General features: G+C 50.6%; 1 protein-coding gene and 1 long non-coding RNA gene across 4 annotated transcripts in view; both read left to right on the top strand.

Annotated features, from left to right (window-relative positions):
- LOC108351031 (uncharacterized) overlaps nucleotides 1–24,501 on the top strand; it is a 53,119-nt gene extending 28,618 nt beyond the window's left edge. Inside the window, exons 3-4 of one of the 2 annotated variants that reach the window (XR_010066630.1) lie at nucleotides 1–21,217; nucleotides 21,317–24,501. The exon at nucleotides 1–21,217 is cut by the window's left edge and continues 26,939 nt beyond it. This is a non-coding gene — a long non-coding RNA (uncharacterized LOC108351031). The other variant, XR_001838069.3, reaches the window with a different exon arrangement.
- Nucleotides 1–25,916, top strand: part of Grik3 (glutamate ionotropic receptor kainate type subunit 3) — a 216,432-nt gene that overhangs the window by 44,305 nt on the left and 146,211 nt on the right. The gene's annotated exons all lie outside the window — the stretch shown is intronic.

The following is a 25,916-nucleotide window of genomic DNA, read 5'->3' on the forward strand; positions in this document are numbered from 1 at the left end:
GAGAGCTTTAGATATTTATGGTAAATTATTTAACTTTATAGTTGAGTTTTATTGCCTCATTATTCTGTGTGTGAAGAATCTCGGCGTTTCCTGTGACTCGGCACTTTGAGGAGTTTTACTTTGCCACGCTCTGGAGGAAAGTTACTCCGCCCTGCTCAGCCTGGAGCGGATCTCCAGGCCTCCCACAGAGAGGCTGTGGTTGGACGTCCATCTAGGCTCAGGCTGCGGCTGGTTTTTGCCCCAGTCAGGCTCATTAGGTGCTCCACTGGTTTGTCCAGGTTCCTCCACTCCGGCCTCATAAGGTCCCTACCTGACGCCCCTCCACCAAGAGGTGCTAGGATCCCAAGAGGACAGTTCTTGGACCAGGCATTTTGCTTCCTTTCCGCCTTTTGGATCCTAGGCCCACCCTTTTGTCCCTTGCTGGGGCCAGGGCGGAAGTTGGTTATGTGCTTGTATTGTCTCTTAGTCATCACTCAGAGTTGTGCCTTCCTAATTACCCAGGTTTCTTTCGCATATCTCTAAATGAAAGACTTTCCTTATACCAGAAGACAGCTCCCAACACCCCACACTCCCTTCCGGTTGGTGACCCTGGCGTGAGCACTGGTTTGAGCACTGTACTGTAGTCTGTGGGACTTACATCACAGCAGGATTTTGCTCCAGGTGCTTAACTGAGGGCCTTCCCAGACCCCTGAGGTTGTTGGGGGTGGCCCTCAGCCCGTGATGATGGGAGGACAAACACCCTACTCCTTTGCCTTCTGGCAGCATTAGCTCAGAGTGTGGTCATCCTGTCTCCCAGGTTCCCCTAGCCCATCTCATTCGTGGCGATGATCCGTCCAGCCACACTCCCCACTACTCCCACTCGCCTCCCTCTTCATCACTATTCTCTGGAGTAGCTCTCAAGTAAGGTGGCTTGAACTCAAACCCTGTCTCAGGTTTTGCTTTCAGGGCGGTGGTTCTCTACCTTCCTAATGCTCCAATCCTTTAATACAGTTCCTCGTGTGGCGGTGACCCCCGACCATAACATTATTTCCGCTGCTACTTCAGAACTGTAACTCCGCTACCGTTATGAACCAGAATGTAAAGGTTTTGTGTTTTTTTCCTATGGTCTTAGGTGACCCCTGTGAAAGGGTTATTCAACCCCAAAGGGGTCTTGACCCACACGTTGAGAACTGTTCTAGTGGTTTCTTCTCCTGGCAGCTGTGGAGTTGACCCACAGCGCTGCCTATCTGATGACTTTAAAGATGTTGAACTCTGCCTGCTTAGCCTACTGGCTTGACTTGGGCAGTGAGATGCTGCGCTGTGTGCAGCCTTTGTCAGACTTGCTTCGACAGGACAAAGGAGCATCCAGCCAGCCTGAGTTAAGCACAACCCCCTATATAAACTTGCTAGCACTCTAGGGGAAGGATGTGTCTTTGAGAGGTCTGGGTGCTTGTTTTCCTGTGTGGCTCTATTGCTAGTCCCAGGTCTGAAATGACTGAGGTTTGAACTTAATGTCTGGAGTGGATTTAGTTGGAACCCCAACGTTATTAGTTGTGGCCATAAGGCTGTCACAGGACACCTCAGAGGTGTGGTGGAATGAGTTCTGTCCTCTCCCTGGTTTCCAAGCTGCCATCCATTTGTCAGGACTTGGCTTCTATGTCACCTCCTCTGCCAAGCCTTTCTTAAGCACTCCTCCAGGCTTGGGCTGAAGTGTTTTCACATCTCTTTGTTCATAGCTGGGTAATTGTACTTATCACAGTATCTTGTCATTTATCTGTCTCCCGCCTTCTCCCTGACCAGGCTGGGAGCGCCTTGAGGGCAGGGACTGTTTTGATTTGTCTGTTTGTTCTCAGGGACTACTGCTTGGCACAGCTCCAACTCAGAAGTGTCCTGGATTCTCAGCTAAGGTATGGATGGGTGGATGGATAAGTGGATGAGCAAATGGATGGACAGATGGGTGGATATATAGATGGGCAGATGGACGGGTGGGTGGATATATAGACAGAGAGATGGACAGGTGGGTGGATATATAGACAGAGAGATGGATAGGTGGATGGATATATAGACAGAGAGTTGGACAGGTGGATGGGTAGGTGAGCAGATGAGACGGATGGATGGATGGCTGTATTTGCAGATGGATAGATGGGTGTTGTTTTTGTTTCATTTCTGTTGCTGTGATTAAAAACCCTCACAAGAAGCACCTTAGGTGAGAAAGGGTTTCTTTTATCTTACAAGCCCAGTGTCACAGTGCAGAGAGAGAGAGAGAGAGAGAGAGAGAGAGAGAGAGAGAGAGAGAGAGAGAGAGAGATCTGCATGTTTGCTTATGCTCAGCTTGGGTTCTCTATTCTTACTCAGCTCAGTTCTCGGTGCCCTGCCTAGGGAATGGTGCTGCTCAGAGTGGGCTGGGTTTTCCCCACATCAGCTAATCTAATTAAGGCAGTCCCCCATAGACATAACTACAGACCCGTTGCAGACAATCCTTCATTGGGACTGTTTCTAGGTGAGCCTATGTTGTGTCAAGTTGACAGTTAAAACTAACCATAATTGATGGACAGGTGTGTAGCTGAGCAGATGGATGAATCGATGACTATATAGATGGACAAACAGATGAACGATGAACAGAATGAGGGGCAGACCAGCTGCTGTGAGGATGAATGCAGACTGCCGGGTGGGTGTCATGTGCTCATATCAACCCTTAGAACCCCGAAACAACAGCTTCCTCCAATGACTCTCTTCCTGGGCAGTGAGTGGATGCTATAGTAGTCTCCAGGGAATTCAGAGATGAGGGAGCAGGAAGTGTGGGTCTCTGGGTATAGGACCCTAGGGAAAAGCTGCTTTAGCCTGGAGGAGCTAATGTTCTTCCCCATCATAAATGCTACAGTGAGGAGGGAAGGGTGAGTGCATATCCTTCATTGCTGGGGGCTACTCTGTGAGAGATCAGACAGAGAAGGCCCCAAGTGTGCTGTGGGCACAGATGGGAGGAACTCAAACCCACTTCTAGCTTTGCAGTAGGCGGCCTGAGGCGTGGCAGAGGCCAAGAGCAGCCTGGAGGGACAGAAGTACCAGGTCCTTTGAGGTTTAATAACAGCTTCCCCCACACTCTCCTGAGCCTTTGAAAAGCCTCTGCCCTCAGTGCTTGCAAGTCAGGAAGCCTGTCCCAGACTTGTCCTTTGTCCCTCAAGGAAAGCTCATGCTGCATTTGATATGGCTCCAGGGACAGAGGCAGAAAGAACACTCACTGCTCTTGCCCAGCAGGGAAAGGGAGCCGAGGCTTCATGTATGCAAATTCTCTTAGCCACTGGGCCTTCCTCAGTCATGAGAACGCCTGTGTTTTGAGGCCGGTGTTCTGAGCCTGACTTCGTAGGGAGGTGCGTGGCCATGACACTAATGTGGACTGGCCGGCAGGAAGAGGTGCACCTGCTAGGCAGCACCAGGGTTCCTGGGCTTCTGTCAGTATTACTCGGGATGGACAGACGGCTCTGAGGCCTGAGGAGGGGATAAGAGAAGCAGAATTATAGCAGACTTCCTGTACTTTGCCTCAGTTTCCTCTTGAAAGCTCTGAAGAGAAAGGACCTGCTTTGTTGTCTGAGGTCTTTCCTATTTCCCAAAGTTGAGAGTCACCTAGCCTCAGTGGCCCTGAATACCCACTGTGGGGGTCGCTCTCTGTCAACGCATGCTGAGAGTCAGGGATGTCTATTTTTTTCTTTTCTCTTTTTCTCCTCTTCCTTTCCTTCCTCCTTTTCCCTTTCCTCCTTCTCTTCCTCCTCCTCCTCCTCCTCCTCCTCTTCCTCTTCCTCCTCTTCTTCCTCCTTCTTTCTCCTTCTTTTAAGACAAGATCTCTCTATGTAGCCTTGAATTGGCCTAGAACTTGATTTGTATCCTAGGTTGGCCTTGCATTTACAGAGATCTACCTGCTTCTTCCTCTGGAGTACTGGGATTAAAGGCATGCATTATCACACTTGGCTAGGAATTTTCTTTCCCTTCCTGACACTGATGTGCAGAGCCCTGCCTACCTGGTCCCTCTTAACTTTCTCGGCTGCCCATCCTGCATGTGCCTGGCTCCTCCTGAGTTGTCCTGATTAACCCTCAGTCCTGTGCTTTGCTTGTTCATGATGGCCCTCCTGGCAGGGCTCATGTTCATAGGCCATATGGTCAGATGATGTCACCGTGAAGGTGCCCCTTCGTCTGGCAGAGGAGGAGACCTGAAAAGAAGGGTTTAGGCTGTCCCTCAAGAGTAACTCGCTACCTTCTCCCTTCTGTCCAGGTTACCAAGCCTGAGTTTGTAGCCGCCCTACTCCCTTCTGTTCCCACACTTCACCCCTCTGCTGGTGCCATGAGGGTGAGTGTAGTATGAGTGTGCGTGGGTGTGTTCAGTGGCTGTGTAAATGGGAGTGTTGAGTTACAGCGGCTGTGTGTGTATGTGTGTATGCATGTATATGAAAGGCACAAGAAAAAGTGAGTGTGCAAACATGGGAGGGTCGGGTAGAGCCTCACTCTGTGTGTGTGTGTGTGTGTGTGTGTGTGTACAATTGTGTTTGCTTGTGTGACAATCTATGAGAATGTGGAGAATGAGGATGGCATGTACCTTCTGGTGAGTGTGTGAGTCTGGGGACCCATGGCTCCTGGTTGCATGTTCACATGTGCATGTTACATAATCATGTTACAGTGTGGCTATGTAGTCCATTCACTCATTATCTTGCACTCACATTCTTGTGTGTGGGAGCTCAGGTCTAAAGCAGAATCCTCTCCCCACAATGGGCAGCAGGGGGAGAGACAGAGACCAGGTTATAGCCCTCTGGTATGTGGCAGTGTCTTGTGCCATTAGATGCCTCAACTGGTAGGAGTGCAGAGGTGATCTGAGACCATGTACTGGAGGGTCAGGAAGGGCCTCCAGTGTGAAGGTTGCACGCTGTGAACATTTGTGCAATTAAGCAGCAGAGAGCAGTGGTCAAGAGCTTGGCTTGGAGGCTCAGCTCTGCTGATTAGTAGCTATGCGACTTTAGGAAAATACCTCCATACCTCTGTGCCTCCAGATGTGCAGACTGAGAATGGCCATGGTCTCCTCTTCTAGGTCAGAGAGTCCTTAGAACAGTGTCTGGAACATGGAAAATGCTCACCAAGTATTCCCTGCCGTAATCGCTTTCCTGTGCCTGGTGGTGTGAGAGGTGAGCAGGAGTGGACATGAGGGAAAGAGTGGGCAGAGCAGCCATCAGTAGGCACTTCCGTGTACCCCACAGTAGAGTCTGTATGGACATGTAGGGCAGGGTGAGAATGTCATGTTTGTAGGCAAGGGTGTGTGCATTTGTGTGTGTGTGTGTGTGTGTGTGTGTGTGTGTGTGTGTGTGTACCATGCCCATGATAGCCCAGGTGACTGCAGGGTCTGTGAAGTGTGAAGAGAGGACTGTGTATGAATATATGATTGTGTGCATTAGGATTGCAGTGGAAATGTGACCGTGGCCATGTGCAACTGTGCACTAAGGCAGGCATGTGCCCTGTGCAGGGCTAGGGCAGGCACAGTCACAGCAGCATGTGAGCCAGGGTCTGCTAGGTCTTCTTGGGGAATGGTGGTCTGTAACTGTAATGGGAATGGCAGGTCCTGGAGAGGGCTTTTGGTTGTCAAGGGCCGTCCTTGCTCTATTTGTTAGCCAACAGCTGACTCCCCTCAGCAATCTCCCATTCCCTACCCCTTCCCTCCTGTTCAGCCTCAGATCTGACTCCTTATACTTTCCTTTCCTGCCCCTCTTCCACACTGCTTAGTGGAACTCTGTTCTGTCTTTCACCATGCCTGACCAATGAATGACTGGCTTGGAAAGGCTAGTGACTTTCCCTCAGAGACTTTGCCAGGACTGAGGGCAGAACACCATCTAATTCCTGCATGGCTCTCGAGGTCCCTTAAATAAACCACCTCAGGCCCTTCTCCAACTTCATCCCAGAGGGTGCTCTGTCTGCCTTTCTAACAAGACCCCAGGTGCACACCGGAAGAGTAAGGACCCAAGGCTTCTGGCTGGGGACTCAGTGGCCTTTCTCAAGAACTGCTTCTCTTCCTGCTGTCCTTTCTGGATGGTGGGTTGAACTCTGTTTTCCTGGAGGCCATAGGAGAAGGTGGAGTTTGACACTGGGTGGGTCTGGAGGATTAAATTCAGCACACCTGGTCTAAACCTTGACCATCTACCCAGACAAGCCAGGGTTAGCATGTATAGGAAACATGGCTTTGGGGCAGCTGTCCTGACTGGATTGGTGGAGCTAATGACACCAAATATTGAGAAGCTAGGTCAGAGTGGGGAGGACCTGGAAACAGTCTGGAGGACAGAGCTTGGCTATTGTCATGGACTGATCAAAGTACATCCTGCCGGATTCCTGGCTGTTGCCAACTCTTTGGACCGGTAACTATTCTCCAGAAGGGACTTTGTTCAGTGTGGTATCCCCCTTACCTGAGACAACTTGGTACCTAATGGGCACACAGTGAACTTAGGGCATAACTCTCCCTGACCACGTCTCTCATGTCATGGCATAGCTAAATGAGTTTGACAGACAGAAAGCCACAGAGACAGGTGGAGTTTGAAACCAGGGCCCGGTCTAGGCCTGGATACACTACATGACTCGACTGAAGCATCTTCCTGCCCCCCTTAGTTTTTCCCTTTAAGCATGCTGGGTAGAGAAAGGGGGGCTGTGGCTTGGTTCTTCCTGTCAGTCCTGCAGCCATAAAGTCAGACCCTCGAAGGGAGCTCTCCTGAGAAGCTCATGAAGACAGGTCAGGCATGTGAGTGCGTGGAGAGCCATGTTGGACTTACTGAGTGGCAGCACAAGAGGCCTTCCTCTCAAGATGTGTGCCGAGCCCGGGTATGAACTACAAAGCCTCTGGAATCCAGGCGCTCTGGAGGATAGACGTTCCCTCCATTTCTCTTTCTCACCTCCATCCCTCCTCCCGTCTTTGAGCACTGTAGTCTTAGGAACTGTGGTATGGCCTCCCTCTCCTCTGCAGCCCATGGCTCCCGTCCCCATCATTGCTATGCACGGGCGATCTATCTTGCCCTCTCTGGCCCGCCCTTGCTTCATGATTCAGCAGCAGTTTCTGCCACTGCTGGCCAGCGACTCCCTCCTGTTTATGAGTTCATATTCCCAGGAGACGAGCTGATTAACTCAACCATTCTTTATGAGCCAGGCCATAGGGCATCTGTCTTCGGGTCAAGTGCCTGACCTCTTTATTCATCGGCAGAGTCCAGGGAGCACAGGATGCTGAGTATGGCCTCCGTTACAGTAAGTTCCCTTGGAAAGAGTATACACGGGGCAGGCCCAGCACTAGCTCATGCAGGCCGGGGGCCTTTCTGAACCAGTGCTCTGAGCTCTGGCTTTTCTTATACAATCTAATCTAATGGCTTGGTGGCTCGTTTCACGAGACCCCAACCAGCCTTTGAGCTTCAAGTGGGTCAGAACTGGGTCATGATTCTCAGTCATAGTCCTAACCCTGAACTGTGGGCTCAATAACCATGTCATTGGTTGCAACAAGAGAACGAATGTCTCTTTGAGAGCCTACCGCAAAGTTGTGGCTCCGTTGTAGTAAGGGCAGGGGATCTGGAGTCTCCAGTTCATCTCAATTGCAGGTGCATTTGACCAGAGCTGCGTACCACCCTGTGACTCTAGCTCATCCATCTCTCCCCACTGTTCCAGCTGAGTAAGGCATCAGGGGAAACTGGCTAGCACCAGCCTCTCCGGAGCTGTGGTGAGATGTGCTCACAGGTCTCCAGCAGAGGTTATGGCAAGAGGCCAACTCTCCATTCTTCCCTCTGCCCAGGATTTTTGCACCGTCTGAGTGTCAACTCCCAAGAGGAGGGATCTACTTCCCTTTCCTCAGTGGGGCTGCCCAATCCAATTGGATGATTTGGCCAACTGAACATAACAGAAGGGACACCGTGCTCCTTCTAAGCCTAAGAATTCCTGCAGAGGGGCTAGCTAGAAAAATGGCTCAGTGGTTAAGAGCACCTGCTGCTTTTGCAAAGAACTGGCTTTGATTCCCAGCACCCACGTGGTGACTTACGGTCCTCGGTAACAGTCCCAGCAGATCTGATACCTGCTTCCAAGCTCACCAGGCGTGCATGTGGTGCACACACATTAGCATGTAGGCAAAATAGTCACACATGTCACATAGATAAATCTTTAAAAATAAAATAAAGAATTCACTCATGCACATGCACTCTTGGAATCCTGCCACTGGCATACAAACCAGCATAGTATGTTAGATGATAGGACATGAGAGGTCAAGTCACCCCCATCCTCTGACTGAGAACTAGCCTGTGGTTAGGCACTCAACGCAGCCATCCTAAACATGATAGTGGCCCCTTTAATCCACAGACATACTAGCAGCCAGGGCATTGAAGAAGATTCTCTATTTATTGGCCTCATCTCAACCATCCCTCCAGCCTCAGATCTGGTTCCCCATGCTTTCTTCCTGTCCCCCTTCCACATGGCTTAGTGGGGCTCTGGTCACATGTCCACTGCAGTATCTCATGTGCACAAGCATACATTCACACATAGTGGGCTATATTCACACACTGGTAAAATATAAAAGGAAAATTGTTACATTTAGCTCACACGATTAATCTGAGTAGTCCAACTGTGGCTGCACACCAGACAGGCTGAGTCTGGTAGCTGCTCCATCCACATGCTTCCGTAGTCCCCATCTGATGCTAGAGATTCAGAGATTCCTGGAGATCTACTGGTCTTTGGACCACATGTAACCCCAAGAAGTTAGGTTTCGAGACCCGTGGCAAAGGGATGCAATAGCAGCATCGGCAGCAACAGAGTAGATGAACTCACCAGCAAGACACAAAGGCAAGCAAGCAAAAAGAACAAAGCTTTTTTCCCCCTCTGAGACCGCATTTATCTAGGCTTGCAACATAAGATGCTGTCCACATTTAGATGGGAGGAGGGGTTAGGGGGTGTTCACACTTTAGTAAACCCAGCAAAGAAAACTCCTCACAGGTTTTGCCCAGTGACTTGCCTCTTAGCTGGTTCTCAACCCAATGATGTTGACAACCAAAGATGAGCAATCACACTCAGCCAAGGTCTGACCCAGATCCTGAGTGATAATGCGTGCTTAGATTGCTGTAAGCTGCTGAGTCATAGAGTGTTTGTTACGCGGCAGTAGCTTGCTGATACACCTCCCCATGCGGAGACCTCAGAGGATGTGTTGGCATTCGCTTTCTAGCTCGGTCCCTGAGACTAGGGTGGTCTGCGCAGGAAGGTTGGATTGAAAATGTGTTTGGACCCAAGATGCAATGATGACTCGGTATATTGATAGATGCCCTGTAATCTGGGTGCGGAGCGTGCCAGGCAGCTGCACTTCCTGCCACTTACAGAGAATTTGCTGTAATGCATTGTGAGGCATTAGCATAATAATTGCTAAGCATTCGCAAATGAATAGCTCACTGACTGATGGATTTTGTACAGAATCTGTGAAGGTTACATCGAGGGTGAAAACATTTCACTGTGTCAATGAACATACTTAATTTCTCTGGAAGTGCTATTTAAATTGCGTCGTGCTATGACATTAGCATAACAAAGACATAATGCATTCGTTTATGCTGTAGTAGGGAACACTGCCATAATCAGCGGACGTGACGGAGGCTGTGTGCAGAGGGGTCTGAGAGATGCGGAGGGCCGCCCTATTGGGTCTCTTGGCCGGGCAGGGGAGGCGCTGCCCTGTGGGTCCCGCCCTCCGACTCAGCTCCAGATGGGGCTCTGGGGCTCGCTTGGTGGGTGGACTCTTGCTTATTGCCTTGTTTCCTTTTCGCTGATTTTTCTCTTCTTGCTGCTCTGGCCACCAAGTCCTGCTAATGGGTGGGTGGGTCTTGGCTGTCAGCAGAGAAGCCCTCAGGAGAATTAGGAAGCATTCAAATCTGGCAGGATTCATCCGCCCCCTTCAGCAGGGCAGGACAGCCTCCCTAGAATCAGCCAGCTGGTCCAGAGAGCTGTGCTGCGGGACCTCAATCTCTCCAGCCCCCTCCCCTGAAAGTGTCATCAGAGCTGTCACAAGAAGCCTCACAGGGAATGGCTTTATTACCTCAATTTTCAACATGTTCTGCATATCTGGCTCTTCGAGGGGGAGTGTCAGGGGAAGAGAGTCTGTTAATTGAGTATCTACTGGCCTGCCAGACACTGAGCTATTTTGGAACATACCAGCTCGGCTCAGGCTCCACAGCCAGCTGTGCACCGGATCAGGGCAGATTGGTGAGTTCAAGGTCCAGCACTGGCTTCCTTTTATGCAGAACTTGTCAGAGCCTTTAGCATAATGACTTACAGGTTCTCCAAGATAGAGGCAGAAGGGTTTCAGATCTTGAAGTCAGCAGAGCCCGGTTTGGGAGGGGAATTTGCAGGGAGCAGGTCAATGGCCCACATGGGATCTGATTCCTTGTCTGCTTGACTTCGGCAGCAAGCAGGTTTCTAAGGCGAAAGGAGACTGACAGCCATTTTTATTGGGAGAGACAGCTGGGAACAGTGGTGAAACCTGCTGGTTATACCACCTTGGACACTTCTCACTGTATTGTTGAGGGAGAAGGAACAGACTCTGTAGGTGCTGGGGGATGTGGCTCACGGGAGTGCACAAATGGAGAGGAGATGGACCAGTCTATGCTGCCCAGGAAGCAGGGCTCCTAGGAAAGTTCATGAAAAGTCCCAGTGCACAGGTAATGTTTCACACTCCTGAGGGAGTGAGAGAGGAGCTGGGAGATCTGAGGACCATGGTCAGGAGATGGGACCAGCTTCTGTTGTCTCCTCAACTAAGAGAATACGTTGAGAAGCTGTTGGTTTCAAAGTTTCTGAGTTCCCATCTTTGTGGTGGGTTGTGGTATATCTGGAGAGTGACCGAACTTGTGGGCTCCTTAACCCTCTCTTGTTAAGATGGCAGGCACCTGGAGGAAGGGGGAGCTTGAGGGGAACCCTGTTCACTTGGTTTCACCCCCTGTCAGCTAGAGAGTCTCTCTGTCTAAGGACTCACTGGGTGGTTTCATATCGTTCTGTGAAACAAAGAGAGCTGTGAATGCCTAGGCACGAGGCCCCGAATGCCCTCTTGGACTGAGACCTGGCAAAGAAGAAAAGGCAGCAAACCCTCTGCTAGTTTTCAGAGATTCTCCTAGGAGCCTTAGGTGGGTCAGTAACAGCTCATCTTCATCCAGCATCTCACACACTCACCCTCCTACCCCCCACACTGCCCCCCACCCCACTCCTGCCACTCAGGAGAGCTCCTGGGAGAACTCGGGAGAGCACAGAGCTTCCTTCTTTGAGTCTGACTCTGCACAGCTGAAGTAGCTCTTGCCTACTTTGAATTCCTCTCTTCCTAGAGACCTCTGTGCTTGCCCCTCCTTCCCTTCGCATCAACAATTTGTATTTACCAGACACACACTACTTGCGGAAGTCTGGGACACCAGGAGGAACAGACTTGGGGGTTGCTGCTCCTTGACCCACAGGCCAGCGGGGAAAGCAGTCAGGGAAGCATTTGGTGTCACTGAAGGCACGGCTAGGTTGCCTGTGTAGCCCACAGCGATGCAGGACAAGGCTTCTCTGATGTTCACGGGCATCCCACCTTCCTGCTTTCCCCTCATACCAGCACGCCATCTGCCTTTAAGTAAGCTTAAAATCTGCTTGTCGATTTGCTGTGCTTGGCCTAAGCAACTCTGTCTGTGAAATAGTGGGTCAGGATTTATAAAATATGCATAGCATGATTTTACCATTTTTTTAAGTGTACAGTTTAGCGGCACCGAGTGCATTCTGGTGTTGTATAACGGTCACTACTGTCCATTTCTAGAACTTTCCTACCATCTCGCATAGAACCATCCTCCCATCCCCCCTCTCTCCCACTGCTCACTCGGGCTCTGGTAACCTCTCCTCTACTCCCTGTCTATGAGTCTATAGTAGGTACTTCCCATAAGTAGAATAAAACGATGCATGCCCCTTTATGTCTGGTTTGCTTTGCTGAAGCATCTTTGAGGTTAATCTGTGTCGTGGTGCATTGCCATCCTTTCTGCAGGCTTAGTTGCATTCCGCTATGTGTCTGGACCACGTTGTGTGTCTGGACCACCTCATTTATTTGTTGGTCAGGAAGGGACGTTTACAGTGTGTGTTTTAACCCGCGTTCCCATGACCCCATCCCCGTTGGAATTCTTCATGGCTCTGTGTGACCATTGCTTCTGAGAGTAGAAGTTCAGATGAGGACATGAGCGCAGGTGACTTATTCAGGAAGAGAAGCAGGAGTGAGGAGTGGAGACTGTGTGGTGGGAGAGGGATCAAAGCCAGTAGCATACTGAGTTGGTTATTGCTGTGGGCAATTGGGGCTCACTCTTAATAAGGTTTGAAGAACCGAGTAGACACACCTCAGACTCATCCCGCTGGAGGGCAGAAGGCTGACACACATCTGCAGTCCCCAGCCCTCCATGCTGTACCCTCCTCCTCCCCCAAACTGAGAAAAACAGCAGAGCCCAGTGCAGGGAACTGTCCACTACAGCTGTGCTGAAATCAGGTGAGTCTCGGATGCTGTTGACCGTCCGTGAACACCTGCTGTGCTGCCTAAAAACACTTCGACACCTCAACCTGGGCTTGGAGAGGGCTGCTCCTTAAAGTGACAGGCTAATGTCTGGACACAGAGCAGGGGCTGGCCTGACTGTACAGAAAAGAGCATCTCAAGCAAAGACCCAGGCACAGATGTAACAAGCTTATGCCCTGGGTGGGAGACAAACCCTGCAGGGAGGTCTCTGGCTGTCCCTAAAGCTGTTGGAATTCCTGAGGGGATTTTATACCTAGGAAGGGAGCATGTGTGATAGGATCAGTCATCTAGAAACTGGCTCTTCTTCTATTGGCTTGGAGCAGATGCCCAGCTGGCAGGGCCTACTAAGCCTTTACTTGCGTCCCAGGGAACCCCAGCGAGAGTCACCCTCAAATCTTTGTACTTTGGGTGTCAATGGACACCTGATGGGCAAAGATGACATTGATATTGGTGATAACCTAACCGGGCAAGTTGGACTCCTTGGGGACCCTCAGCTGAGCTCAGGGCCCTCTTTCAGCCCAAGGTGTAGAGGAAAATCTCTCACAGAATTGAATTCCTCCTCTACTGTCAGCCAGCTTGAGCAAATCACATCTCCCCTCAGCTTCGGTTTCCTGGTCTGTTGAATAGGAGTATCCATGCCTAGTGTAGATGGCTATTGGGCAGACCCTACAGGAAAAATTTTACCATAAACAGGGGTCAAGACATGGACTTGGCTCCTTGAACTTGGGTCAGCCGGCCTGACAGGAAGTGGGAGGAAGTCCTGGAGGTGGTAGGACCTTGTTGGGATAATATCCATTTCTCTAGGGCCCGTTCCTCCATTGGCCCTCCTACCATGCGATTACCAGACAAGGGCACTGAATACTAGGCAGCTTCTTCATCTAGAAGCTGTCTGGGGTAGGGTGCACCTACTATGTCCTTCCAAGAAGCTGACACCAAGAAGACGTGGTCCATTCCGATCGAATCTATCTATATCCAGCCTTGTCTGGATCTTGAGGCCTATGGAGAGTAGAGTTCTTGCAGGCCCCAGAACATTCCAACCAACGTGGGAGTCCTGTGAGGCTGCTCTTGGGACTCTTAACTTAGGTCTGGTAGAGTTTCTTCCAAAATAGCCTTGTTGAGTGGCAAGCATATGGAGGAGCCCTATGAAGACAGATTGGGAGCCATATCCTGCAGAGCTGTCGGGATGCTGACTGAAACTAAGTAAGCCGTCCATGCTTCTTCAAGCTCTCCTCTGCCTGGGTCCCTGATTCATTTCTGTTCAGAGAAATGTTTTACCATTGGTGCGGTGCAGGGGGTTCTGACTGCAGCGCTGCCAGGCCCTGGGAGGGGGTCTACTCTGTAGAGAGGGGCACTGAGGACTTTCCCCTGCATACCCCAAACAGTGTATTAGGTCTCTCAACTCCAGACTCCATTCACATAATGAACAGAAGAAAAAGAGGGGGGAAAGTGGCCAGTGGTGACTCTGTCAGAGAAGAGGTGGCAGGATCATCTTTTGCACCACAACCCACCTGGAGATCTGGAATGGAGGGTTGGAGCTGCTGAGAGCCACCCAGCAGCCTTCCTAGAATCAAGGCAAGCTCTTGGCCTCTGTGTGTAAACCCCCCAACCCAGAGAAAGCCACTGTCGAAAACCCTGCTAACTAAAATCATAGCCTACCATCTTTAGATAGCTCCTCCCAGCTAGGTGCAAAATGGAGGATTCCCATTACCAGCAGGACTTCCCCTTTTCTGATCTTGTCTCCAGAACCCAGCCCCCCACACTCTCTACCTGGGGAAGGTCAAGAAGTCCTCAGCAGACCTGCAAGTTCAAATCACCCCTCCATAAGTACTTGCCCAGCAAGTACCTGGGATTCCTGGAGTGCCTCTCCACACAAATGAGGCATTCACAGGACTTCAAGCTCTAGCCATTGATTTTCGTTTACCTGCAAACTCCTTTCCCACCTTCCGAGGTCCATATATAGCCCTGGTTCACCCCCAATAAAATATATGTGCACAAGCTAAGATCATCTAAGAGAGATGTTTCACTAGAGGTATTCCACTGATAATCGTCAGAGAAGGCCTTCGTCTTAAAGAGCTGTAGCCATACTAAGTAAGAGACTCGGAGACGACCTGGACCTGTCCCCCACCTCCACTCCCAGGTGGACCAGGATCCTGCAGATCCCACCTGTTCTGCACTTCCCATCATCCTTCCAGCCTGGTGTGAAATGGAACGTGGGTACCCAAAGTGGGAGAACAGAGGATGAGGAACCACAGCTGGTCCCCGACACACAGGCCACACCACTTGCTTATTTCTCATCTTTCCTTGCGGTGCAAACAGAACTGGCACCATGTTGAGTTTAGAAGCCCAAATCAAAATAGCTTAAGCAAAAGGAAGTAGCAGGCTGCCGCCATCGGACAGTCTAGGTGCCGACTGCTTTAGGAATTGCTAGAACTAGAGGATCAGGTCGTAACAATCTTTACTATTTCTGTGAGACCCAGATGTAGCTTTCCTCTACTCTTTCTGTAGCACAGGCTTTTGTCCATTTGTGTGAAAGACTTTCCCTCTGCCAAGCCTCATGGAAGACTCTCAAAGCTGGTCACATGCCCATCCTGGAGTCCATGTCTGGGCCTAGAAGATGACTGCTGACTTGCCAGCTTGGACAATTACCCATCCAATGACCTGGAGAAAGTGCACCATGATTGACAGCTGCATTGTGGAGGGAGGGGCCGCAGAAGAGCCAGACTGAGCATGTCCTGGAGGTCCAGAGATAAGTCACCCAAGATCACCCAGCAGCATACTAGGGTAGGTAAACTAGGTTTTGCCAGGGCCCTGCTTTTTGTGGGTTGGGGCATCTCTCTTGTAATAAGTACATCACCCTGAGAGCTCTTCCTTTGCCTTTCCCAGTGGTCCAGGACCAGGCCAGAGGAAAGAACGGCATCTTTCTTAGGACATTTGCAGGCTACTTGAGGGGAGACCTCGTGAAAAGCCAGTTGTGAAGCTAAGATCCTTATAACTGGCACTATAGAGTGGTTTAGAATTAGGCCCAGTTTGCCTCCAGAGAGTCAGCAGACCCATTTCTTAGGAACAAAAAGGTAATGACCGTGGTGCAGAAGACCTGAGGAGGAAGGATCCCAGGGAAGAAGTGTCAGGAGCCGGTTTGCAAAGATGAGATGGATTTGGGCAGGGAGTGCCAGGAGAGCAGATGGCACGCAACTGAGTTCAATTGCCTATCCACCCACTAGATCTATCCATCCATTATTCTTCCATCCTATAAAACATTTATCAACTGTGACTTGTGCTCTGAGAGCTTACCATGGTGGCTAAGGCCATAGAACCTGGAGGCTGATGATGTGGGAATGAGCCAGCTAGGTGACAGAGCACTGGAGGGTCTTATGGTTAGTTTTTAATGGTGAACTTGACACAAGAGAGTTTTAATTGAGGAAGAGTCCAGATCTAGTTGGACCATGAACCTGTCTGGGAGGAATTGTCATGATTGTTAATTGATGTGGGAAGTCAAAGCCCACTATGGGCAACACCATTCCCTAGGCATGTTGTCCTAAACTGTGTAAGAGAAAAGAAACTAAGCAAGCAAGCAGAATGCGTGCTGTTATTGCTCTCTGCCCTTAATGAGCTATAATGTGACAAGCTTCTTCTGGCTCCTGCCATTGTGACTTCTCTGTTACGGTGGCCTGTGAGTTGGAACTGTAAGACGAACTCCTTTCTCCCCTGCATTGCTTTTTGTCAGGATTTTTTATCACAGCAGCAGACACAAAGCTCAAACAGTTCTCCTAGGTCAGACAAGGGAGTTAGGAGTAAAGTCATCTTCTACAGTTCTAAGGGAGCTTTGAGATGCAGAAGCTGTGTTGTTAATCTATACAATCTCCTCTGTTCCTGCCCTCTACATCTTTGGTTCCTTAAAACACGGGTCCCTAGCAAGCGATAGCTGACATGTCCAGTGTCTGTCTTATCTTCCACATGAATCAGCTCTGTATGTCACCCTCACCCTGTACCCTAGCACTGGGGATGAGGCTCTTGTTACATGCTACCTCATGCTCATGTTTGGTTTCAGTTGAATCATTTTGGCTTATACAATAGAGTTATACACACATTTTTAGGTTTCTGTGGATGACTGTGATTTTTTTGTAAGAACGTTGTACTCTAAATGTGTCTGAAAAGACCGAAGTTAGGACCCAAGACTTCATGGACACTGAGCCTCCTTGAGAAGTCTGTATGTCCGAATGTTCATTTGGCCATCTTCTCTGCAATGAAGGCTTTCCTGGCATCCTCAGGAAATACAGTCTCACTATAGTGAGTGCCCTCCACTCCAGGCACATAGGTCACCCAATACACCCCCCACTCTATACTGTCCCAGCTTGAGGGGTTTCATTTGTATACTAATAAGGCTTAGCCACGGGGTTGGGGATTTAACTCAGTGGTAGAGCGCTTGCCTAGCAAGCGCAAGGCTCTGGGTTCGGTCCCCAGCTCCGAGAAAAAGAAAAAAAAATAAGGCTTAGGCACATATCTGACAGTATGGCCGATGCTAACAGTGAGTGGGGGAATGTTGGATGATGGAGCAGATCTACCACGGACTATACGTGGAAGCCTGAGACAACAGTTTGTTAGTAACGTACTCACTGTACAACATGAGGACCAAGTCTGGCCCTAGTCTCTGCGTAAAAAGCTGTATTCCAGAGTACGCATCCCAAGACTGGAGAAGCAGAGATGGGGAGGTCTTCTGGGCTTGTTAAAGATCTAGCCAAGTTTGTGATCTAAGTGAAAGACCCTGTCACAAACTATAAGGTAAAGACAGTGGATATTAACCTCTGGCTTCTCCACTCACATGCAGCAGCACATGTGTATGTGTGTGCATGCGCGCGCATGGGTGCGTGTGTGTGTGTGCATGTATGCGTGTGCATGTGTGTGTGCATGTGTGTGTGCATGTATGTGTGCATGTGTATGTGTGTGCATGCGCCTGCATGGGTGCGTGTGTGTGTGTGTGTGTGGGTGCGTGTGGGGGGGTGTGAGTGTGTGCGTGTGTGCATGTGTGCGTGTGTGTGTGTGCATGTGTGTGTACATGAGCGTGTGTGTGTGCATGTATGTGTGCATGTGCATGTGTGTGCATGTGCCCGCATGGGTGCGTGTGTGTGTGCGTGTGTGTGAATGTATGCGTGTGCGTGTGTGTGTGCATGTGCATGTGTGCATGTGTGTGTGCATGTGCGAACATGGGTGCATGTGTGTGTGCGTGTGTGTGCATGTGTGTGTACATGAACATGTGTGTGTATTCACGCATATGCACAAACACCTATGCATTTACATGCACAAAAAATAAATAAAAATTAAGAAGACTTTATGCAGGAGAAATTAGTTTGTCAAGATTGGAATTCTGTAACCAAAACCAAAAGACCCCAGTTCTATTTCCAGGTGGCAGGCTTGCCCTCCTGGTAGTCACACTGGAGGAGCTGGTCTCAAGAGTATGCAGTGACACCATCGTCACTAGAATAAGTCCCCTCCAATAGTTTGTGAGGGGGAATGGCGATCCCCTGAGTTATCTGTATCTGTTTCTCTCTTCTTCCTGTGGCTGCTCTGGCTGGCTCCCTCGTAGCCTCCAAGAAGACCCCTGGACAGAAACCTACCTGTGTGGACTGTGTTGTTGAACGAAGGCATTTTCTAGCAAGCCTCTTGGGAGTCAGAGTCATTTGGGGCAAGAGGAGGTGGTGTTTGCTGTCATCCATGATTCTGATCTCCCGAGGGAGGCTGAAAGAGCTGTGTTTGGGAGCCGGCATGGCACTGGGCACTTTGATGAGGCTACAGCTTTAACTGGTCCCCTGGAGAGGGCAGGGAGGGCTCTGTGCCTGGGCTCTGTCTCTGGGATGAGTCACTCTGTTTACTCACACCGAGGACTGTCAACAGCAGGGGACAAGTATGATTTAGATGGAGGTTTCAGTCCCCAGAGTTGACTAGTGACACGTCTCTCCCTGAGGCACGTGATGGTAGAGAAATGAGCCATGCAGCCTTCCAGTTAGTGGCCTGGGAGTCTTGGCAAGAGCCTTAGGAGACCATGGCTGCAATTGGAGCCAGGTATGGGGATGGGAAGTGGGGTTTGTTCCCATTGTAAGGAGAACGAGGCCACTGAAACCATAGGGATGCTGACAGTTGGAGGGGGAAGCTGGACCTCTGGAAGGATGGGGGTAATTTTATTTGAGCTGTCCACAAGTGACCATAGAGAACGGCTAAGATGCTTCCTGCTCAGAGGATGGGGATGTCTTAACCTGGGATGAGACTAGCCAACCGAACCCTGAGTGAGATGGTCCTGCCTTGTGTCAGGGTAGCAAGCGCCAACCCCATAGCAACCAGGGAGTCTTTCCTGTGGGCGATGGTGGGGCAGAGGAGGCAGGAGATGAAAGGGAAAAGGATAAAAGGCAAGCAAGAGAGTTTGAAGAGTCATAGAGAAGAAAAAAAGAGTTGGATAGAGGGCTGAAAAGAGGAAGAGGGTGAGAGGAAATAGGAGACAGAGGGGGAGAAGAAGGAACCTTCCATACCCCCATGGTAGGAATTCACAGAGGTTTTTCTGCTCCTACCTGAGAGAGAGATGCTGAGGACGGTCTGTGCCAGTGAGGTCACCTCCACCATGCATGCCTGCTGACAGAGCTGGTGAGCCTCTCAGGCAGCGCAGGCTGAATCTCGTCTCTGGTCCATGCTCTTGGCCCAGGCGATTCAAGACAGGCTCCCTGGCAGTGAAAATCATGACCACACTGTTAAAAATTGCATCTGCTGAGAGCTCGCTGTAGCTCCAGATTTGCCATCTCAATGCCCTCTCAGAAGAATGCCCTTCAGTTCAGAGTTCGTTAGGCAGATGAGTAAGCAGAGCCTTAGAATGTCTAGGTAACCTGCCTGTGAATGGCCAAGCTGGGCTGCTAACGAAGCACTCAGGAGCATCTCCCTGACCCTTCTCCGTGTATATGACCCTTCTGCATCTTCTGGACTCTTCTGTATGACCTAGTGTGCCAAGTGTCACCCTCCATCCCGTGTCCTCTCTGCCTCTTGTGCTCTCATTTTGTGCCCTTCCAGGCCTGGACTGTGGTCTTGCCTCCTGGTCTTGATCCCTCCAGCTGACGACAGCTGAACTTCACTCTCTGCTCTTTCCTCACTAACAGGGTCCTGTGCCACAGGAGGTAGGGACCCCTGCCACACTGCAACTGGGAGCTGCTGTGCTCAGAGGTCAGAAGGTCAGGCTAGGCCAGGCCAGAGGACAATGAATGGGAAATACTCAGGGCTTTGTTGGGACCAGGAGGGAGTCTTGGGCTTCAGAGCTCACATTCCCAGATCTCTTAGCTGACCATGGAAAAGGGGTGGCAGGAGCTGGGGGGTGAGAACTCTGGCCTGAAGGCTGATCTGTGTACTGCTGGCTCATGCACTCTCACCATGCTCATCTAATGGAGTCACTGTCATCCAGTGGTGAAGCAGGCAGGCTCTGGAAACAGGATGGCTGGGGCTGCATACCTGTGTTCTCTGCTAGCTAACGCGAGGGGGGAGCAGAGTTTTATGCCACCTGCTTCATGGGGTGTCTGCTTTTCTCCTTCCCTCAGTTTCTCTTTCCCTCCCTTCCTCTCTCTCTCCCTTTTCCTTTCCCTTACCCTCACTCCCTCCCTCTTCTCTCTATGTGTCTGTCTGTCTGCATGTGTCGGCATTCACAATGCGTGCGTGCGTGCGCGCGCGCACGCACACACACACACGTGCATGGGCAAGTGTCAGAAGCTGGAGGTTAATATTTATCTTTTTCTATCACTCTCTACCTTACTTTTGGAGACAAAGCCTCTCATTAAGCCTAGAACTCATTAATTTGAATAGACTGGCTGGCCAGTGAGCCCCTTGAATATTCCTGTCTTTGCTTCCCCAGCTCTGATGTTTCAGGCACCTGCTCCTACACCTGGTCCTTTTGGAGCTTGCTGGAGATGGAAGTCAGGTCCCTGTGCTTGCATGGCAAGCATTTTACCAAACTGAGTCGTTTCTACAGCTTCCATGGTGCTGCTGGTCTTTCAAAGAATTTTTAGCCTCAATCCAGAGAGTCAAGTGGGACATTCATTCCAGCGGGGACAACGTAAGACCTGATGTTTAACGAGAACACAACAAATATCAGTGATTCCTGTCATCCACTTATCTGTCTCCATCTAGTCAGAAGGCAGGGTTTCAGCTCAGAATTGGTGTGGAGAAAGTGCTGGGATGGGGACAGTTTAACTTACCAGTAAGTCTTTGAGGGATTCAAGGGTGTTTTAAGACATCCAGTTTCAAGAGGAAGGGGACAGGGCTCTCGAGGGAATGAGGACCAACTCCTCTATCAACGCCATGTGGCCTTTCTTTCAATCCAGGTACTTGTTTGGCCTTCCGCAGCTCAGGAGGGGTGGACGGCCATGGCAGTCCTGGCATCTCTGCTCAGGCCAGTGTTTCAGGAGCTGTCCCTGGTGCTGACCCCCTCACCCATCCTTGTCCTGGCAGATCCCTAAAGCAGGCTGACGAAGTCCAAGCTGGCTGCTGAACCTTCCAAGGCCGCCGTTGGCTTGGCAGAGTCTTTAACCTCAGACCAGGCCAACCCATGGCCTATGTGTCTGACACTTGGCTGCCGCCTGTGTGATTCCATCTCCTGCTTGAGTTGTCACAAGTTCCCTCCGGCCTGGAACTCAGCCTATGGAGAGAGGGCTAAGGGCTTCTCTCAGGACAACAGACAAGGTACACGCACACCAGTGCTTAAGTGACTGGGCTTGCATCCCAGGCTGGCACCTTTCGTTGGCTTGGCCTCGTGGGACCTGGACCATATTTCTCTTCCAGTGCAAAACAGGTGTCACGGGTGTGGCGGAGAAGTGCCACCTCAGCATGATGCTTCCCCTGCTAATGTAGCGCTGTACGGCTCATCCCTGGAAGGACAGATTAATCATTTCCACCCGGAGTCACCATCCAGGCCAGATTTACAGTGTCGGGAGCACGGGAGCCCCCGGACTTTATGGTCTTGTAAATTACGGGGCTGCTTGTGCAAGAGGCAGGCTGGGCTGTAAATCATGTGTAATTGCTTGTAAATTGGGAAACAAATAGTATTTTTCCTTAAATCACCCTCTTTGTAGTGTTTCTTGCGGGGGGGGGGTGGCGATTGAGGGCTCATAGAGACCCTTTAACCTTCCTGGAGTTGAAATACCTAATTTCAGAGTCTCCCAGGCCAAATTCCAGGAGGTTGGGAGGCCTTTGGGTCAAATGGAGAAGAATTGGCTGTGACTGTCATAAGTCCCTCTTTTAGGTAGGCTTAACTCACTTTCTCCTGGGACTTCCCTCCTCCCTCCCCCTCATTTCAAATTAACCCCAAGAGTCCTGCCCTGCCCCTGGCTAGGGCCTGCTCTCTCCCTGGATCTGGAAGACAAACCTAAGTGCTCTCCAGAGCATCCCCTCTGCTCCCTCCCCCATGCAAGGGCAGAGGCTCGCTATAGGCCGGGGAAGTGTGGTCTCTGCGCCAAAATGCTATTTGCTTGCTTTTGCTCATCTTCTCTCATTTTGATAAAATTACATTTATAATTTTTTTTTGCCTGCCGTAGTCAACTTTGAAGAGTCATTAAATTTGCTGAGAGTCAGTCTGCTAAACTTTAATTGAAACCCAAATCACAGGCTCCTAGAAGGTTCAGTCTACTGGGGACCTTGGGGACCGTATCATCCAACTCCTTCATTTGAGAGAAGAGAAAATAGAAGCCTAGGATGGGTAAGTGACTTGCCCAAGGTCAGTCACTGAGTGAGGGCGGCTCTGGGATGAGCCTGGGCCTCCAGTCTCAGGTTCTGCTCACTCTCGCTCGCACACTGTAGGGCCCCTCCACTCAGCTGCCGCTTCCACAGCTCTGCTGTGTGATAAACGGAAGCAGCAGGCATTTGTCTTACGATGGGAGAATCAGCACCACGTCAAATCCTTCTCTTGGAAATGGACACATTTACAGAGCTTGGTGTGGATGAGTGCCCCGGGAACTATGCACCTTCCTGTGGACTACAGATTACTCCTCGGGCCCCTTGAGGATTACTCTTTGGTTTATATGTGGGGTGTATGTGCGTGTGTGCTTGTGTCTGTGCGTATGTGCACAGGCATGCTTGCATGTGCGTGTGCATGTATGTATAGGCCAGAGGTTGACATCAGGCATCTTCCATGATTGCTCTCCACCTTATTTTTTGAGGCAGAGTCTCCAGGTTGCATCAGAAGCTCAGAGATTATCCAAGCAGGCCTGCCAGCGAACCCCAGGGATCTGTCTGTCTTTCAACGGCAGCAAAGTTACAGACATCCATGCTGCAGTACCCAAGCACTGGGGATCTGAACTCAGGTTCTAATGCCTGTAGAGAAGACATTTTACCAACTGAGCTATCTCCCTAGCTTAGGATTATGTTTTTAAGGGACATCTGAGACTCGAGCTCAGTACTGCTGGTGTTAGGAGAATTGGTCACATCACAGGAACTGTGGACAGGGCAGGGTAAGGGATACAAATGGCCTTGATTCTAGGCTGCTATAGATGTGGTTTTGAACAAGTTCTCTTTCCACTGACTTTCCCGTCTATCCAGCGGGCACCAGGAGCTGCTTTCTGGAGAGTGGCTGTAATATCTGTCAATGATGGCGCATGAGAAGGTATCTAAGTCAGCTTGTGTAGCTAGCTAGCCCTAGCCATCAGAAGGCTAGAGATGTTAGCTAGGTGTAAGGATTGGTGCTTGACCCACAGTGAAAAGAAAGAAGAAAACAGAGAGGTAATTATGCTGAGGCCACCTTGTGTCACTTGGAGTTCTTGGAGCTGACTCTTTCCCCTCAGTGTCCTCCTTAGTCATGTAGATGTGGCTGTCATGCAAGGACTCATGGGTACTCTCACAGATGCTGAAGCCTCAAATATGCCTGCCTAAGGCAGAGGGTAGAGCCACTGGGGGACATGGCCAATTCTGAACAGAGAGCAGAGGCACATCAGCCCCAGGCACACCTCCGTTCCTTCCAGGACTCCTCCACTGCATCCAACCACTCACGCAGAGGTATTGGTCGGGGCATAGCAACCTGGACAGCATACAAGAGGCCATTTCCCTGGGGATGGTTCTAAAGGGCCTGCACTGTCAGAAGTAGGGTGTTCCCACAGTGAGGCCTGCACCTCCTCACCCCTCTGTCTAGATCACAAGGAATCTAAGATAAAAGCAAAGACCAAATCTGGTTTCTACCACTTCCCGGCTTTGCAGCCTTGGGTGAGTTCCCAAGCCTCTCTGAGCCTTAGATGTTCAAAGGGAGGGAATACTGGTACCCAGCTCAGAGATCTGGCGTGCAGACTCAATAAGATAATGCTTAGAAGAGCCCAGCACGGTGCTGGACAGGAAGTCGTCCTTGACCTCCTGGTCACTTGAGTAACTCGACTACTAAAGCCTTCTCTCAGGCACAGGGGGAGCCATCAGGAGGTGTGACAGGTTTGACTGCCACGATCCACCTGGTGTCCTGAGTGTCCTGGTCTCAGAAGGCTGAGCAGAGGCTGTGTTTATTCCCGGAGCTGTTTTCTCTGCTGCCTGCCCCCTGCCACCTCCTCCAGACACACAGAAAGAGCCAAATGGGCAGGAGTCCTGCCAGCCTAACAGAGTGGAAGCCTGAGATTAGCGCCTGCGGACAGACAGATGGGTGAGGGACACTGGGCATGCAGCCTACCGTCACTCCAGCCTTCCTGCCTGGGGCCCTGACCCAGGGCTGGCTTGGCCCCAGCTAACATGGTCCTTTCCATTTAATTCCTTCCCAAATTCTGTCCCCTTTTGTGACACCCTCTAGCTCTGTCCCTCATCCTTTGTGTCACTTCCTACTCCCAGCTCCTGATCCTCTGTCTAGACCCTGCTGCTTGGTGTCCTTTTCTTGACCTTTCTTTAGAATCTAGAAGCATCCTTTCCCCAAAAGGGGGATCCAGTTAGACTGACCTCTGGCTGCACATACTAGGGGGACATTTAACCCTCCGGAGGAGAAATAAAAGCAGGAGGGAGCCTGAGTTCCTGTGTCATGTGTCCTGTGAGGATATATTAAGCTGGTTCTGTGGTCAACAGGAGTGGAGAGAGTCATGTGTTGGATCCTGGGACCTTGCCGTAGTGCCCAGCATCGCTAGGTCCAGACCCCTGCTCCCACGGGGAGTTGTCCTTCTTTAAGTCCCTTCACGGGCCTTCTTGCTTTGAGAGACTCCCATGACTTGCCACTCACAGAACAACTGTCCTTTGTTTGCATCCCCAGAGCACCTGTTCATTAGACCAACTATTAGTGTGGGAAATGTCCCCTGCTGGGTTTCTCTGCACTCCTCCAGGCTATGTGCACTGTGAGCAAGGACTTCCAGCATTTTGGTGCTGCTGTGTCTGTGCCTGACAGAGTAAGAATGCACAGGTCCTGGACTGTCACTAAAGGGAAAGAGGAAGGATGTGTGACTTGTCTTAAGGAAGGACAACAGCAGCTTAGGGGGTCGCCCTCTTGGCGTCTTCGGCTTGCCAGCACCTCCCAGGTCTGATGTCTTCAGACGTTCAAGGTAGAGCTCTCAGGACCTTTGAGAGCACTCTGTCAGCCTCCTGTTGTATGGATGGGCCCTGAGGCTCACACTTAGTCCTCAGCTGCTGAAGGAAGGGGCTTCTTGCTGCCTGGGTCTCTGGGTATTCCTGTTCATGCTGCTACGGCAGTCTCCTTGGAGATGTTCGTCTCTTAGTGCCTGTTGCTGTCTTTGGCTCTGCCCCTGGCTGTCTCTCTGCCACTTCCTCATCCTGTTTTTTTCCCCCTTCTCCTCTGATGGGATAATTATGCTAATCAGCCTGTCAGAACAAAGATAATTTGTGGTGGGCTATTTCAGAATTTAGAATTCAAGCTGAAGTCCCTTTTCTGCTTGCCTCTGGATGCCCCTTAACCCTATCCCAGGGACTGAGGCAGACAAGTCTGTTCAGGGAGGGATGATGGGCCCTTGAGGGCAGATGGGAGGAAGGAAAGGGGTGTGTGTGTGTGTGTGTGTGTGTGTGTGTGTGTGTGTGTGTGTTCGTATGTGAGTCTGGGGTGCTCAGTTCCTGTGCCTGGCTGGGTTGTTCAAGGGTGAGAGAGGCAGGGTCATGCTGTGCAGGTTCCAGAGCTAGCCAGGCAGAGCCCAAGGGGGCAGCCTTGTGTCCGGGAGCTTGCCAGGAGTGAAGAACGTGATCCCAGGAGCCAGGCTTATCCATGCAGTCCCAGAGATACTGACTGAAGGGTCTAAGGGTGGGACCACCTTCCTCAGTCAGCTCCCGGAGAACAGTCTGGAGGAAGTGAGGGAACCAACGTAGCTATACCCATACCCTGGTTGGGTACCATCTGTAGACAGAGGGTGCAAAGCTTCAAAATTTACTTCAGAAATGCAAAGGATTACACAGTAAAGTAGATCTGATAAAATCATGTCACACACAC

Source organism: Rattus norvegicus, chromosome 5, assembly GCF_036323735.1.
Source record: "Rattus norvegicus strain BN/NHsdMcwi chromosome 5, GRCr8, whole genome shotgun sequence".
Taxonomy (NCBI): Eukaryota; Metazoa; Chordata; class Mammalia; order Rodentia; family Muridae; genus Rattus; species Rattus norvegicus.